The sequence below is a fragment of the Mustela nivalis genome (genome assembly GCF_964662115.1).
Source record: "Mustela nivalis genome assembly, chromosome: X".
NCBI classification, from domain to species: domain Eukaryota; kingdom Metazoa; phylum Chordata; class Mammalia; order Carnivora; family Mustelidae; genus Mustela; species Mustela nivalis.
The window spans coordinates 29,373,648-29,389,565 of NC_139040.1; positions in this window are offsets into that span (position 1 = coordinate 29,373,648).

Sequence of the window (15,918 nt, forward strand, 5' to 3'; positions counted from 1 at the left end):
TACTACATCATGATTCTCATTTTTCAATTCCACCCACCAATTATGTACCGGTTTTTGATAAAAATTCAGCTGACAAATGGTCACCTTTTCTGATGTCGATCACTTGTTCTTGCCAACCAGTCAGCATCCGTTGCGCTTTTGTGTTTTTAACAAATGTCTCCCAAACCCACAAAAACTCTACATTGGAAAGATTTTAAACCAGGGCAGAAAATTTCAGTCCCAGGTCTGTAAGTGTGCAGATACAAGAGGTTTTCTAGGTATGCAACTTAACGTCATTTTTGGCAATAAAACTACATAACAGTGAAAAACACATGTATCACTTTTCCAAATGTCCTCTCAGTGTACTCAGTTTCCTTCCAAAGCGGTTACTTTTTCACCCATTGTTAAAATACCAATTTTAAAAAAATACCAATTTAAGGGGCGCCTGGGTGGCTCAGTGGGTTAAGCTGCTGCCTTCGGCTCAGGTCGTGATCTCGGGGTCCTGGGATCGAGTCCCACATCGGGCTCTCTGCTCAGCAGGGAACCTGCTTCCCTCCCTTTCTCTCTGCCTGCCTCTCTGCCTACTTGTGATCTCTGTCTATCAAATAAATAAATAAAATCTTTAAAAACAAACTAACAAATAAATAAAAAATCAATTTAACCTTGAATAGTTAGATTGGATGTGCTTATTATTATTTTTTTAATGTTCACTGACTGCCATAGGATACCAGGGAAGAAGTCAGTAAATTTGAAACAGGTTATCTTTGTGGGAAAGGAAAGCGTATTTTTAGGTTGAAACTCTTTTAAGGACTTTGTCACAAAATAAACAGTCAGCCTCTGTGTGGTACCAAAGTGACAACGGTAGTATCATTCTCTACCTTGTTACAAAATAGAACACTGTAAAGATTTTACTATGTATCAAAAGATCTAGTTTCTGTACCATACTGAATGAACCCAGTAACACTTTGCATAATTCAGGCTTCAGTATCTTAGCTGAAACAGCTTGCCAACTTTCTCAGTAAACTTACCTTGAAACTTACCCCACCTTTTGGAAAAAGTTCCTGTCAAAGCAGCAGAACTGTGTTTCCAGTTTTTCTATAAGATATTTTTAAAAATTAGGGGCTACCTGACCAGTTCCGTGGGTAGAGCATGTGACTTGATCTCAGGGTCATGAGTTCAAGCCCCATGTTGGGCGTGGAACCTACTTAAAATTTTTTTTTAAATAATAAAATAAAAAGATGCCTGGGTGGCTCAGCAGGTTGAGCAGCCGCCTTCAGCTCAGGTCATCATCCCAGGGTCCTGGGATCCAGGCCCCCATCAGGCTCCTGCCTGCTTCTCCCTCTCCTCCCTGCTCTCTCTCTCTCTCTCTCTCAAATAAATAATTAAAATCTTTAAAAAAATAATAAAATAAAATAATTAAACCAGTCACTTTTTTTTTAAAAGATTTTATTTATTTATTTGTCAGAGAGAGTGAGCACAGGCAGACAAAGAGGCAGGCAGAGGCAGAGGGAGAAGCAGACTCCCTGCCGAGCAAGGAGCCCGACGTGGGACTCGATCCCAGGACGCTGGGATCATGACCCGAGCCGAAGGCAGCCGCTCAACCAACTGAGCCACCCAGGCGTCCCTAAACCAGTCACTTTTAAACCAGTCATGTTTTGATCAAATTACATCTTATTCTTTATATCTTTTTTTATGGATTTATAGTAGGTTTTGGGGATTTCATTAATGAAACAGAACCTAGCAAATACAAAGCTGCAAATGTTAGAAACATTTTATCCAACTGTATAGCAAACTTTGCACACTATATCATTTATTCTAATACTCTGTTCAAATCTTCAGCAATGGTCTCTAGATGCCCTTCCAAAAGTATTTGCTGACAAAAGAATGAATTTCAATTTGTCTTTCACATGGATTTATTTTGACCAATTTATCTTTTAAAAAATTTTTTTTAAATTTTATTTATTTATTTGAAAGGGGGGGGGGAGAGCACGCAAGCAAAAGGGAGGTGCAGAGGGAGAGGGAGAAGTGGACTCCGCGCTGAGCAGGGAGCCCAGTGTGGGACGTGATCCCAGGACCCTGAGATCATGACCTGAGCCCAAGACAGATGCTTAACTGAGCCACCTGAGTGCCCCTATTTTGACCATTTTTTAAAAATTTTGACCATTTTTTACCAAGATAGGAAAAATAAGTGTTTTCCCAAAGGGATTCGTTTTGGCTTTTATTATTTAGCAAGAAATTCCAAATGAAGCTTCTAAACATTTATCTTTACATTTAGTGAGATTTAATAGGAAAATAGGATATTTGCTGAAAAAGTAGTAGAGATTATCTTTCTTTAAGAGAGATTTATACATTGGGGCACCTGGATGGCTCAGTCATTAAGCAGCTGCCTTCAGCTCAGGTCACGATCCCAGGGTCCTGGGATTGAGCCCCACATTGGGCTCCATGCTCATTGGGGAGCCTGTTTCTCCCTCTGCCTGCTCCCCCTACTTGTGTTCTCTCTCTCTCTCGCTGTCAAATAGATAAATAAATAAAATCTTTTTTAAAAAAGATTTTATTTATTTATCTATTTGACAGCAAGAGAGACAGCACACAAGCAGGCAGAGAAGCAGGCAGAGAGAGAAGCAGGCTCCTCGTCGAGCAAGGAGCCCGACGCGGGACTCTATCCGCGGACCCTGAGATTGTGACCTGAGCCGAAGGCAGCAGCCCAACCGACTGAGCCACTCAGACGCCCCAATACATAAAATCTTTAAAAAAAGATTTATATAGTTATTTGAGAGAGAGAGCACGCAAGTGGGGAGAGGGGTAGAGGGAGAGAGTCTTTAAGCAGACCCCCGTTGAACACAGAGCCTGATGTGGGGCTCAAGCTTACCACTCTGAGATCATGACCTGAGCCAAAACCAACAGTCAGGCACTCAACAGACTGCACCACCCAGGTGCCCCAGAGATTTATTGTTGTGTTCTGGATACCCAGTTTTTTAACGTAAATTTACAAAAAATGAGGACATACAAACAGAAAAGTGCACAAGTGTACAGCTTGATGAATTTTTACAAATTTACCACCAGCACCCAGATCAAGAAACAGAGCATGAGAGCACCTAGAAGTGTCCTTTGTGCCCCTGCCCTTTCTTTATACCTTTGGTTCCTAGTGCTGTGTAACGAATCACCCCCAAACTTAGTGGTGAAAAACAACCATTGCATTATGCTCATGGATTCTGCTAATCACGATCCCTTCTCATTATTAGCCAGAATCTCGAGGCAAAGTATACACTTGCAGTGAGTTTGTAATCAACAAAGTGGATGTTAATTATCTGCTTGATATTTTTCTGTTTCCTTCTTTTTTGTTGTTGTTGGCTGATTTCTTATCAGAATCAATGTGTTCATTGTTGCTGTTACTTTATAATGGGGCAGATAAGAAGCTCACACTAGGACTGGAGATGAATTAGTGCTGCCATTTTCCTTTTCCCCTTTGTACTTGTGTTCTTCATATTATCTTCATTCGGGCTGTGGTTCTGTAGGCATCCTTTCAAGCCACTTTTCCATTTGGGGAGGACTGGTTTAGTTAAAACCAGATGGTATAATCTGTAAATTCACAACCCAACACAGAAATTGCAGAACTTTGCAGTAAGTTAAAAATAAAATGAAAGAGGGCTGGCGTCACCATCCATCTTTCTGCGTCGTGGAATTCCTGTTCCTCAGGACACCCATATGGGACCATCTCACAAAGGCACTGGATGAGGGTGCCAGCGCCAAGCCACGTATTGTGTACATTACACTTTAATTTCCCTTGTATCTTTGTCACCAAAGAAATTGACATAGACGTTCTCCTACTTTCTTCCCACACCTCAGTGGGTCATCTCGCACACCCCGCTTTGGAGACCACTGGTTCACTGCACTGGTTCCATTTTACAAATGAGGCAACTGAGGCACGGGCAGGTGAGGCAACTGAGTCAAGGACACAGAGTTGGTAGGTGATGGAGCGAGGAATCAAACAGGTCTGTTTGGCTCGGTTGACCCTGCTCCTTCAGTTATGAGCAAAAGATTCTGGCTGACTCAGCGACACAGTTTCTGGTTTCAGATACCAGAACTGTGAACGCTGGAGCTTATTTCCTCAGCTGAGGCACATTTCCCTTTAGGTGATCTAGGACAGAGTGGGGGTTAGGATTAGAGAGACGACGTGGGGGCATGGTTGGAATCTAACTCCCAGTCCCTGGGCGCTTACTCTTTGCAAGACACAGACCTAAGCACCAAATCCTCCTCGCAGCCCTAGGAGGTGGGTCTAAGTGTTGTCGCCATTTCACAGGTGACAGATGGATTAGGGGGCCACCTAATGCCACACCAAAAACGCAATGACTCCAAAATCTGGGCTCTTAACCAACGTGTAATATTGCCTCTAGACTGTCTGCCTCCTAGATAATGCGGTTTTAGCAAGCACACAGTAAGACTTAGCAACATGCCAGGCGCTGTGACAGCTGCGTACCATGTGCTGTATCTTATTGAATTCAAACAACAGCCCCAAGAGAAAGGAACTCATTTGACAGATGCAGAAACTGAGGCTTGGAGAGGCTCGGCAGCTTGTCCAGGGTCATGGGGCCGCTAGCACGTGGCCGAACTTCTCCCAGGCTGGTGTCCCCTCCATCATGGCCTTGGGTGGGGGAGTGGGTGGAGTCTCGATAGAGCCAGCCTGTCCTAGGGAGCCCACTAACAGTGCCATCAGCATCTCCTCCCTGAGCAGATGGAATCCAGAGAGGCCTAGAATGGCTGTGGGCTGACGCCAGTCCAACGGGAGATGAAAAGAGATTGCGAGATTAGAAGCATTTCTGGAAATTCAATACTACTGCGGCATCTCAGCACATGATTCATTTTTTAAAATCTTACTACAGTATCTGCTCATGGCAGATTGGAAATTAAAAAAAAAATAACTCATCTTTCACTACAGATCGTTTGAGAAGCACGAGTATAAACAAATCCTAAGCACCATCCATGCGCGTGGTCTGTCATTTGGGGAGCAGGAGCGGTCAACTCCCAGCCAAGGAATGACTGGATTCATCCCACATTGAACCTGATGCTGAGGGTTTGTGAGAGACAATAAGGGCCTGACCCTGTTCCTCCTGGGGGTTCGCCAAAGAGGAGGAGGCAGTTGGGTTTGGACGATCAAAAGATGCGGTGTCATTTTTATTTTGAGGGCTCACTTGGTAGTGCTCTGATGGCCATCCGTCAGCAGAGGGCCTCAATGTGCCATCCTCCAGGTCCACACATGCCACTGTGGTCCTCAGCATTCCTGGGCACTGCCGTCTCCCCAGAGACAGCTGGCATGACCCAGTTAACTGGGACTGGACAGACAGCAGGAATTAGGACTGGATGGTCAAGTGAGTTTTTAGGGCGCTAAGTGCAAGGTCCAGGCACGTGACCAGACTCCAGCTTTTCCCTTCCACCTTCTGCCAGTGCAGATGCTGCCATCCCAGCTCTGCCCACTCCGGGCCGCTCTGCCCGACTGCTCCAGTCCTAATCACTCACCCCCTCACAGAATCCTTGCCATCTGGAATACCCAACCCAACATGTGATCATATAGTAGCTTGAATGCTTCTCAGTGACTTATGTTTCATTTTTGCATCTTAGGGAAAGGTCCCCAAAAGCAGGCACAGGGGAAAAGGCAGTCAGAACTAAAGCATGGGGGGTGCCTGAGTGGCTCAGTGAGTTAAAGCCTCTGCCTTCAGCTCAGGTCATGATCCCAGGCCTGGGATTAAGTCCCGCATCGGACTCTCTGCTCAGCGGAGAGCCTGCTTCCTCCTCTTTCCCTGCCTGCCTCTCTGCCTACTTGTGATCTCTGTCAAATAAATAAATAGAATCTTAAAAAAAAAAAAAAAAGAACGAAGCATGGTGAGAGAGGACACGAGGGGGCTGCCCAGGCATCAGAACAGGCATCTAGGGGCACCTGGGTGGCTCAGTGGGTTAAGCCGCTGCCTTCGGCTCAGGTCATGATCTCAGGGTCCTGGGATCAAGTCCCACATCGGGCTCTCTGCTCAGCAGGGAGCCTGCTTCCTCCTCTCTCTCTGCCTGCCTCTCTGCCTACTTCTGATCTCTCTCTGTCAAATAAATAAATAAAAAGAAATCTTAAAAAAAAAAAAAAAGAACAGGCATCTAAAGTCAGGGTTGGTTCAGCAGGAAGGGTGCCCCCCAGGCAGAAACTCAGGGTGCTGTGAGCTACTGATGGCCCACTGGCCTAGAGCCTGGGTCAGGGCTGAGCCCAAGGTTAAGAGGGTGGGACAGACAGAGACATTCCAGTCTCTGGGTCATAGGCCAGACTTATGGGTCATAGGGTCTGGGTCATAGGCCAGACCTGAGCCCGCATTGTTCCTTAGCCTGGCATTCAAAGCCCTCCATGATCTGACCCTATTAAAATGATGACAGTTAGCATCTGCTGAGCAATGCCGGTGTTTATGTGCATTAACTCATGGAGTCCTCAAACTGGCCTCACCGGTAGGTTCCATTATTATCTCCATTTTACAGATGGGAAAATTGAGGTTCAGAGAAGTTAAGAGGTCACCCCAGGTTGCACAGCTAGCATGTGGTGGAGGTGGGATTCGAACCTGGGCCGTGTGGCTCCAGGACAGATGTTTAGCCGATAGCTTATACTCTGAAACATTTGCCTTACCATCACAACGAGCCTTCAGTGCCTTAAACTGAAGGAGTGGCTCCAATGTGGAAACCTCAGACATGGGAGAGGCTGACAGGGGAGAAAATTCTGGTCTTGGAGACCTTTCCCGGAGGCACACTCAACTCTGCCCTCTGAGCTTTGTGTTTCATGGCGGCCCCCCTGGGAGATGGTGCCTGCCTCTCGAGTGAAGTGAACGAGGGAAGATACTTCCTGGTTTGGGCTTGTGGCATCTTCCTAAATGACTCAGGGCCTCCAAGCCTTGGCCTCAGCATTTCAGCGGCCCCTGGAAAGGCTGAGTTCACGTGAACATTGTTCTGACTCAGGTGGGCAGGATCTGGTGAGATCTCAACGTGCAGAATTTTGGGGTTTACTTTGTATCATACTTAGTTGTCATTTGTCCTGGCTTGGAGATTAAGAAACAGGGCCTATCTCTGAAACTAATTATATGCTGTATGTTAATTAATTGATTAAAAAAAAGAGAGAGGGTGCCTGGGTGGCTCATTCGGTTAAGCCACTGCCTTCGGCTCAGGTCATGATCTCTGGGTCCTGGGATCGAGTCCCATGTTTGGCTCCCTGCTCAGCGGGGGGCCTGCTTCTCCCTCTCCCTCTGCCCCTCCCTTCCCTCATGCTCTCTTTCTCTTTTTCTTAAGTAAATAAATAAAATATGAAAAAAAAAAAAAAAAGAAACAGGGCCTGTGCCTTCCATGGCCTTGCGGAAACCGTACTCTTTTCACCTGTCGGTTAGGGCAGGTGTGGACAGTCTCTCACAGCTGCTGCTAAGAGCACGAGCTCTCTGTCGGATGTGCTGGGGTTGGGTTTAGGTTGGTGAAGGGGGCAAGGAGAGCCTCGAGCCCAGCATGGGGTCTCAAGAGAAGACACCAACCCTGGGTCAGCTCCTGCAGGGAATGGCAGGCGCCTCCCACAAACAGGCGGGGAAGGGAGAGGGAGAGAGCTTTGTAGCAGACCCCAAGGCCATGGCTAATGGATTTGCCTGCTGTCTTTGGCACTTGTGCCCCAAGTTGTCAAAGCCTTGAGGGAAAACAACCCTGCCTGGCCCACGACAGTGGAAGGATCAGGGACTCTGACACCTACAGCTCAGTATTACCCATCAGGGGGGTCATTCCCATTCTTTGGGGAGTTCGGCTGTTCCTTTAAGGCGCAAGGAACAATCCGCCCCAGTTTGGTCACCTGATCCAGTTTGGCCAGCTGGTACCATCCAGGGTTCTGTTGCTAGGGTCCCCTGGCAGTCTGCTTGGCAAGAGCAGGTGGGAAGAATAGTCACTTGATTTGTTTCCTGTCTGCCAGACGCTCAGAGCTGCTGGAAATCTACACGGACGCAGCAACCCGACTTGCTTTCATTCATCGAGATCCAGAGGGAGGACACGCTCCTTCTGAAGACAGCTAGGACCCACATGCCTAATCTAGCAAGTCGGGTAGGGTGAGTTTCACACTTCTCCACACATTTCAAAGTATAATTAAATGTCGGGGCTGCCTCGTGCCTCTCCTTCTGTGCTCATGTAACACTTGGTTCTCAGGGCTCTCAGGGACTGAAGATTTTGTAAAGGAACAAAACAGACCAAACACATATGCAAATTATTCATATTTATGAGTGAAACATGACTAAGACAACAGATTGATGAGGCTCCATTACCAAGGCAGGCATCTGATTCCAGGCTGCAAAGGGGGTGGGGTGGGGTGTGGGGCACGAGAAGGTGGCCCCACACGGGACTGGCCAGACCCCACCCGGTATATGGTATTCGGGTTTTGGAGCCCATTTGTGGCAGTAGCCCGGAGCGAAGGGATTCCTGATGAGAAATGGTTGAAAGACACTGAGAAAGTTTAGCTGGAGGAGGAGAAGGCTCATGGGGGAACATGACAGCTGCCTTGGAAAAAAACGAAGGGCTGGCCTGTGGGAGAGCTGGAGGGGACTCAAGGCAGAGTGGAGGAGTGTAGGGTGAGCTTTGGACTCTGGACCCTGCAGCTGAATTTGTGGCTCGGCAACTTACCAAGGCTGCTCCCTCTGGGAAGTCACCGAATCTCTCTGAGCCTGTTTCTTCATTGGTGTGAGGAGGAGGAGACTACCTTCCTCCGTGTGCTCCTGTGAGGATTCGGTGAGAGGTGATCTATAAAAGAGCACTTGAAATCCGCACCATTCTTGGCAATTTGTATTACTGAGTGTGTGTGGCGCAGGAGCACAGAGCATGGTCCAGTGGGTGAAACTGACTGAGAGGCTGAAACTGAGGGATAGGCTGAAACTGACCGAGAGGCTGACTTTGGCACTGCAAAAAAAGAGCTCCCCAACCAACAGAAGGATCTTAAGACGCAAATGGCTACTTGGAGAACAGGCCATTTCATCATCACTGGAGATGTTCAAGCAGAGGCTGGACCAGAATTTTCTGGAAGGCTTCAAGGAGGAATTCCTGCATGTGGAATAAAGTTGGAGAGCATTACTTCTTCTTCTTCTTTTTTTTTTTTATAAGATTTTATTTATTTATTTGGCAGACAGAGATCACAAGTAGGCAGAGAGGCAGGCAGAGAGAGAGAGGGAAGCAGGCTCCCTGCTGAGCAGAGAGCCCGATGTGGGACTCGATCTCAGGACCCTGAGATCATGAGCTGAGCCGAAGGCAGAGGCTTAACCCACTGAGCCACCAAGGCTCCCCCATTACTTCTTTTTTTAAAAAAATTTTATTTATTTAAGTAATTTCTACCCCCAACACAGGACTCAAACTCACAACCCCACGCCAGCCAGGATCCCCAGAGGGCATCACTTCTAAGGTCTTTTCCAACCTTTAGTGTTGGAGATTCTATACTGAGTTCCGGCCCAGGCCTGTTACTCTCAGGAACTGTGCAAGCTCCACTTCTGCCTTGGGTCCCTTTCTTTCTTGCCTGTTTGCCACTCCTTGCCTAGCAGTTGGCCCCGCTTTCCTGAATCATCAGTTTTTCCTCCTCTACTGGATCTTTTCTATTCGCACACACATATGCTGTTTATTCTCCAACTGAAGAAAAAGAAAACCGATTTCCTCTAGCTGTTGCCTCATTTCTTTCCTTCCCTTTTTCTGAACAGTTCAAAAGAGCTGCCTGCATCTTTCTCCTCCAAGCCTCTCTCTCTTTTTAAAGATTTTCTTTATTCATTTGACAGAGAGAGAGAGAGAGAGAACAAGCAGGGGGAACGGCAGGCAGAGTGAGAAGGAGAAGCAGGCTCCCCGCTGAGCAGAGAGCCCAATGCAGGACATCCCAGGACCCTGGGATCATGACCTGAGCTGAAGGCAGATGCTTAACCCACTGGGCCACCCAGGTGCCCCTGGGTCCATCCTTACCGAAGCAGAAGCCAAAGTCCTCATCCCCCAACTATTCTCCCCATTCAGCCCATTCCAGGAATCAGCAGACCTCCTTGCTCTTCCTTCAAGATGCTGCCCAAGCTCCTGGCTTGGAATGTTCTTTCCCCAGATATCTGGTCTTCTTGCTCACCCACCTCCTTCAGGTGTTCTTGGTGAGGCCTTCTCTGTCCATCCTACTTAAAATGGCCACTCCCCCCACTCTCCCCGGCCAGCCCCTCTGTCCCACTTTCCCTTCCCTGCTTTATTTTTAACTTAACACTCATCACCACCTGGCGTACTATATGTTTTACTCAATTATGTTGTTTATTGTGGACTGTCTTTCTCCCATGACAACGTAAGCTCCAAGAGGGCAGGGAGTTCTGTGTTCTGTTGTACGTTTCTGTGTGCTGAGGTCGCTCCAGTGTCTAGAACAGCGCCTGGCACAGGATAAGTGCTCAATTGTCTGCCTGCCTCTCTGCCTACTTGTGATCTCTCTCTGTCAAATAAATAAATAAAATCTTTAAAAAAAAATGTTTGTTAATTTCCCAGATGGACTGATAAGTGACAAAGCGCCACAAGAATAGTGTGAGCTAATTTATGTAAAAGAACGCCCACAAAGCACCATTCTCTGTCTGCATATATGCGTATGCAAATGGATGGAAATGCACGGAATGGGCTCTGGAAGGATCACTCCCAAGCAGTAGTGCTGGTTATGACTAGGGTTGTTCCCAGTGGACCTGGGGGTCGGGGAGGAGTGTCAAAGAAAACTGTGTTCACATCCATAATGGTTTTTTTTCCCAAGGAAATGTATTTCTGTTTCACTTTTGTGGGATTTAAAAGAAATAAAAATGCAATCCACTAAAAATTATATGGGGCAAGAGTATCCAGGAAGTAAACGAGATTTGTAGGACTGGGTAAGTGCCAAAAGCCATTCTGGGGCTGGGGTGTGCTGGCAGGTCTCCAGGACTGAGCCCCTTCCGGCCCCCATCCCTCCCCCCGCCCTTGGACTTCACACATGATGTCTGTGCAGCACTATCCCTTGGGTTGTTCTAACAGCTGGAGATAGGGAGCCTTCCCTCCACCCCCGCAGGGTTGACTTTCTGTTGGGGGAGCCAGAGCCCCCCAGCTCTCAGCCAGGCCTCTCTGTTAAAGTGAAGGTGTGGATTCCACAGCTATGGGAACGGTGTCCCTGAGGGCTGAGGTCCTTGGCCAGGCCGGTGCAGGCCTCCAAAGAATTGTCCCAGGAATCTGTGCTCCTAGAGAACGAAGGAGCCACCTCCTTTGCACATGGCTGGGTTTCAAGAATGGAATAAGAGCGTCCCACGGATTGGAGTTCACAAATATGGAAGCGATGGAAATCTTTCTCGGCAGTTCTCGCCCACTCCCGCCCCAGGCCCAGTCTGTCGGGGGCTCCATTCTGCCGCCCAAAGACAGCAGATCCGGGAGAATGGGGCTTCTTGCCTCTGGCTGCCCCCCACCTCTTGTTCCCATCAGTTGGGCAAGGTCACCCACGAGCAGGCTCCCATCTTCTCGTAAGAGGAAGACAGGGGACTCGCCACTCAAAGACTGCCTCCAAGTGCTGAAAATCGTTCCAGGTCCGTGTAAGGAAAATGTGGGACAAAGGTTGGTGGGTACAAGCAGGTGGGCGAAAAAGGTCAGATTGAGCATTGTCTTGGGGTCAGTCACAGGGGGTCTTGCTGGCTCAGGGTGGTCCATATTGCTTGGGGGCGTAGTTTCTGTTCCCATCTCAGGATGCTCTGCCCACCACGTCTTTGGCCTGAGTTTCGAGAAAAGTCGGAAAAAATAAGATGGAGGTAATGGGCGTCCTCTTTCACATCCCCGCTGTCAAAACATCATTCCAATTCTACCGAAGGAAAAGGGACTATGGCCATTTCTTCCGTAGCTCCTGCCTCCTGTCCCCACCACCCAGCATCTCTTGTCTCTGGCTGGAGATATTTAAGCTGGTGGTTTTGGCCGTTTGGGAGAGTTACTCACTTTTCCTGGGTCTCTCCCATGGATACAGGAGGTAAACATGTTATTAATCTTTTGCTTGTTTTTCTCCTGTTAAAATGTCTTTTTATTAGAAAGGTGTCTCAGCCAAGTACCTAGAAGGGTAGGGGGGAAATTCTTTGTCCTCATCTGCACTAAGAGGGGGAAAACCCCAGTTCTTCCCTTGCTGTGTGTTTCTTCCCTGTGAGTCTCCCTTGTGGCTCACGCAAACCACTTCACTTCTGGTCCCCAAATATGTGGAAGATCCCCCACGTCAAGGTGGCACGAGTTGGCTGTCCTATAGTTTAACTCAATTCTGACACTATCTGGAGATAGTGCCAGATCCCAGGAGATTAAGGGCTCGGTCCCACAAGACTTGAGCTCCCCAAACATACTTCAGATGCCAGTCTATGATGCCAGGTTATTTCCTGTGCTTCTTCCAACTGGCTATAAATCCCAGGCTCCAACAACCTCTTCGGTATAGATTAATTTGCTAGAGTAGCTCATGGAACTCAGGGAAACATTTATGTCTATTAGTTTATTAAAGGATAGGATAGAGGATATAGATTGTTAAAAATAAGACAGCGAGGGGGATGCCTGGGTGACTCAGTGGGTTAAAGCCTCTGCCTTAGGCTCAGGTCATGATCTCAGGGTCCTGGGATCGAGGCCCACATCGGGCTCCCTGCTCAGCGGGGAGCCTGCTTCTCCCTCTGACCCTACCCTTTCTTATACTTTCTCTCTCCCTCTCTCTTTCAAATAAATAAGTAAAATCTTTAAAAATAAAGACTGTTAAAAAAAAAAAAAAGGAAACAGCAGGCCCAAAATGGAGTCGCTTCTGCTAAGGCCCAGTCAACTAACCAAGACTTAATACCTAACCTAGTTACAGTTTCAATGTCTCTGAGGAACGTGACCTTTAGCCAGTCAATCTGGAATTCCCTGGTTCGCGCCGGTGAGGGAATCTGCCCCATAAATCCTTTCTATCCCTCCAAAGAACCATGAGGCAGTCTGCTCTTTCCTTATCTCTTCCCGCTCTTGTCTGTAAAAGCCTTCCACTTTGTACAGTTCCTTGGAGCTCCTTTCTGTTTATTAGATGAGATGTTGCCCAATTCATGAATCATTGAATAAACCCAATTTGATCTGTAAAAATGTACTCAGTTGAGGGGCGCCTGGGTGGCTCAGTCAGTCAAGCACCCGACTCTTGGTTTTGGCTCAGATAATGATCTCAGAGTCATGGGATCCAAACCCACATTGGACTCCCCCACTCCAGGGAGAGTCCGCTTAAGGATTTGCTCCCTCTGCCTCCCCCCCACAATTACGTGCACACCCTCTCTCTCTCTCTAAATCAATCAATCAATCAATCAATCAATCTTGGGGTGCCTGGGTGACTCAGTCATTAAACATCTGCCTTCAACTCAGGTCATGATCCCAGGGTCCTGGGATCGAGCCCCACATCGGGCTCCTTGCTCTGTGGGAGGCGTGGTTCTCCCTCTCCCACTCCCCCTGCTTATGTTCCCTCTCTGGCTGTCTCTCTCTGTCAAATAAATAAAATCTTTAAAAAAAAAAAGAAAAAAAATAAGTGTACTCAGTTGATATTTTGTTGTTTGGTAAGAGGAATAGCCAGGTAGAGAGAGATACATAGGGCAAGGACTGGGCTGGTTCTGAGTACGGAAGCTTCTGTCCCTTTGAAGTTGGGATGTGTCACTCTCCCAGTGTGGATGTGTTTACCAGCCTGGAAAGCTCTCCAAACCCCCTACTACTGGGATTTTATGGAGGCTCCTTCGTGCAGGTATAACTGATTATTAACCTCATTCCTCTGTAGAAGATGAGGGGGATGGGCTGAAAATGCCAAGCTTCTACTATAGTTTGATCTTTCTTTTTCTTTTAAAAAAATTTATTTATTTATTTGACAGAGAGGGAGAGAGAAAGAGAGCACAAGCAGGGAGAGCAGCAGAGGGTGAGGGAGATGCATGCCCCGCCACTAAGCAGGAAGCCCGAAGTGGGCTCGATCTCAGGACCCTGAGATCATGACCTGAGCTGAAGCAAAGAGTCGCTTAACCAAGTGAGCCACCCAGGCACCATTCTTTCTTTCTTTTTCAAAAGATTTTATTTCTAAGTAATCTCCACAGCCAATGTGGGGCTTGAACTCACAACCCTGAGATCAAGGGTCACATGCTTTACTGACTGAGCCAGCCAGGCGCCCCTGGCTTGGTCATTCTGACCAGGCCCCATCCAGGAGCCATCCAGGAGCCCTTGGGCAATTTGAAAAAACTGGGCCTTCTGCCTCGTTTTACCCAAATGAGTTTCCTCATCTGTAGAAGGGAGGTGACAACAATGAAAAAATTTGCTCCCGGGCTGGCTGTGGAAATGAAATGAGCTTTGCCTGTTAAAGCTCTTTGAAGAATGTCTGGCACATAGCAGGTGTTCAACACAAGGAGGTGGTTATTTTTTACTATTATTAAGATCCTGTTTTATTTTATTTCATGTTTTTCATGGCCCTCTATGGGGGAGAATGAACAGAACGGGCTTTGGAGTCAGACAGACCAGGTTTGAACTTCAACTTGGAGTCTTAACTATGTGACCTTTGTAAGGCACTTTGCTGTTCTGTACTTCAGCTTCCACGTATATAAAGTGGAGTTCATCATAAGCATGACTGCCTCCTGAGACAGTCCCAAGAGTTGAAGTAGTGTTTCCAAAGACAGCATAGAGCGCCATGGCTGCCAAGCGACAAGCCTTACCTAATGCCAGCTGGACTTGGTTTTCTTTGGTTTAATGATCCCGATTCAGTTGTGACCTCCCTGGCCAGCCCACGGCTCCTCTGTCCTCTCCTTGGGGCCTGCTTTCTCCAGCTGTCATTCAGAGAGCAGGATCAAACCTGCCCCTCTCCCCTTGGCTCCTGCCTGATGGGCTGTAACAGGTGCCCCACACCCGGCCCCGTCCATCCTCGGACCCCCTGCAGCCTCTGGGCCGCGCGGCTCCTCCAGGGATAGAACACCAGGGCTCCCGATCTTGACTTCCGTGACTGAACACTGAGTGCCAAGTTTCTTTGTCCGCCACCCCGCCCCTGCCGGCAGCCTTGCTCCACGGCCCCGGCTGGTGAATGGGAAGGAGGCTGCCGTGGAAATCAGCATCATGCCTGTCTGGCCATTGCCAGGCCCCGAAAGTGACATTTTCCTGCTCAGTTCATTGTCACAAAGGAGGGTTCATGTGCTATTCTCCCTCAGAGCCTGGACTGCCCTCCTACCCACCGCCACCACTTCATGCAGCTTGTCCCCTCCCTCCTTCAGCGGCACCTCGAACTGCCATCCAGATCCAGCCTCAGCCATGGCCCTGGGTCCCGTCTGGTCCCGTCATGGTCCCATATCTCCGCCCTCACAGTGCCCCTACCCCCTCCCCGGCAGTGCCCCCCACCCCTGCTCCGCAGCCACGTGGAGGATTTTAGTGCTTTTAAGGCAGCCTGTGCCTGTCTGTGCCTTCTGTCTCCCCCAGCACCACCATCTTCCGCAGGGCAGAAGCACACAGCCTGGGCCTGTTGGACCCCACGACCCGGCGCTGCCCATCCCGAGGCTCTTTGCTCCACTGGGGTCCCCTTCGTGGGCCTGATTGGCTGCCAGCTGGCCGACTCTTAAGTCAACTGGAGGTAGGGTTAAGACCTTATTGGGATCGGAGCCCTAGGTCTGTCCACCCGTCACTGGTTGTGTGACCTTGGGTGATTACATTGCTCGACGCCTGGATGACTCAGTTGGTTAACCGTCTGCCTTTAGCTCAGGTCATGATCCCAGGGTCCTGGCCAGGAAGGGCTTCCAGTTCAGCAAGGAGCCTGCTTTCCCCTCTCCCTCTGCCTGCTGCTCCCCCTGTTTGTGATCTCTCTAATAAATAAATAAATAAATAAAATATTTTAAATAAAAGTAAAGTAGCCAGATATTATACCAGCGAAATGAACTTCTTCTGAAAGAGGGAAACTGCAATTCAGGGCATGCA